This window comes from Gavialis gangeticus, unplaced genomic scaffold (assembly GCF_001723915.1).
Source record: "Gavialis gangeticus isolate Ggan-Ray unplaced genomic scaffold, GavGan_comp1, whole genome shotgun sequence".
NCBI classification, from domain to species: domain Eukaryota; kingdom Metazoa; phylum Chordata; order Crocodylia; family Gavialidae; genus Gavialis; species Gavialis gangeticus.
In genome coordinates, this window is record NW_017729031.1 from 22,612,932 (window position 1) to 22,614,717 (window position 1,786).

The 1,786-nt window shown below is 45.5% G+C and overlaps 1 protein-coding gene across 6 annotated transcripts in view; it reads left to right on the forward strand.

The window, feature by feature from the left end:
• NCKAP5 (NCK associated protein 5) overlaps window positions 1-1,786 on the forward strand; it is a 962,935-nt gene that overhangs the window by 104,316 nt on the left and 856,833 nt on the right. The window lies entirely within an intron of this gene.

The window sequence follows — 1,786 nt, forward strand, 5'->3', positions numbered from 1 at the left end:
CCTCTTCTGCCTTGAACCCTAACCCAAAGCACCTCAGAGTTTAGGGATATAACCTTTACTTGGAGTATATATTTACAACTAAAATGATGAAATGGTTCAAACTGAGAGGTCTGACCCAACCCACATTGACCTCTATGACTTCTGCAATGACTGTTCCACCTTTTGAGTGCCCCCTACCTGCTGGGAATGATGCTTAGGGTACTAGCTGGCATGTTTAGTCCAAAATTGAGTTTGGGCCCCTGGCTGGCAATGTCAGAATGGAAGAAGCCTATGTAGGGTACAGAAGTACAAGGAACTACTCCTTTTCTCATCTCTCAGATGCAGAGATGAAATGAGTTTGAAGGTCATCCATGCTGCCAGGGGTGACTGGTACCTCCTGAGTCTGGTGGGGCACAATTTGTGGGTGGGTCTGGGGGCAGGCCCAAAGCCCCATTTCCACTCCTATACTTCTGTGGCGCGGCTTAGCGACACCCCCCCCAACACACTGCCGGCTTGCGTGGCAAAAAACCTTCCCCATCATAAGCAGTGCTGAGTCGGGGGCCAATCTCAGGGGGGCTACGTGCCCACTCCCCATGCTCCAGCTACCAGTCACCTGTGCATTCTGCTTTGTAAAATATAATCAGGGAGAGAACAAGGCTCCTCCAGCCTGAAGAGTGGACTTCTAAAGGTCATAGTGAAAGAGTGAAACCTCTTAACTGCTTGGTATGTAAGGCACAGCACTCATTTTTACACTGTAAACAGCTTCAAAACATCTGGATGTTGTGTCCCTTTCTGTAATGGGCCAGCTTCCCTTCCAAGTCGGTCAGCCTTTTCAAGGCCTGTATCCACTTGCCAGGAGCTTGTATAGTTCAGAAGTTTACAGGTACTTTCTTGAGTGTTTCTTGCAAGTGCACTGAACTGGGACTGAAGAATGGAGATGAAGTTTCATCATGTAATACACTCTAAGAAAGGAGCAGAACTTCATTAAACATTTATTATGCATCAATTGAGCACGGGCTGTGTTATACAGGGATCCATATTCTGCTAACAGTTCTAGGCACGGACACTACTGAAATGGCCTCTGATCTAATTCCTATGGCTATAATTTATTGCTGGGTTCCAATGTCAGCTGTGCGTTCAGAGGTAAATAGAGACGGTAAATTGGAGAGTACAGCTGAAAAGAATATTCTATTGTAATGTGTTTTGAACATACTAACTGCTGGAATGGTGCTATCTGGCACAGCTATGCTTTTCTTGAGAAGACATCTGAGGTATGTGGAGTTTGAAGGATATGGTTTGCTGTTTTGCACCTTAAATTTCAACATATGGATGCATATTTTGTAACTGCATTCATCGTGGGTCAGGATCTAGCCTGCAGGTTTACAGACCTAGTGGACTTCAGTGGTAGTCTGACAAAGGGGGGCTTTGGCAGCACCAGATTATGCCCTTGTCATGCCAAAATTGGGTGGCAGGAGGCTGCCCCAGTATGGGCCTTGGCTGGATTGCAACGAGAAGCAGCACTAGCAGCCAGGTCCTTGTGTGGGGTCATTCCGCCACTGCAAAAAGTTGCTAGCTGCTGGCATATGTGTTTACTGTCCAAGGAACCTTTATGCTGAGTAAAATTATTTAACTGATTATTTAAAGCAACATACAAGTAATAGTTATTGATATTAGTCACCAAGTGGTCATCTTTTAGAAGTCGGAGAACAATTTTGGGTTCATCTTTGTTAGTCTGCTGCCTTCCCATACTGTGGGTAGGATAAATTCATTCCGTCACCTGTCAGTTACTTCCTTTCTGTCACTTCGG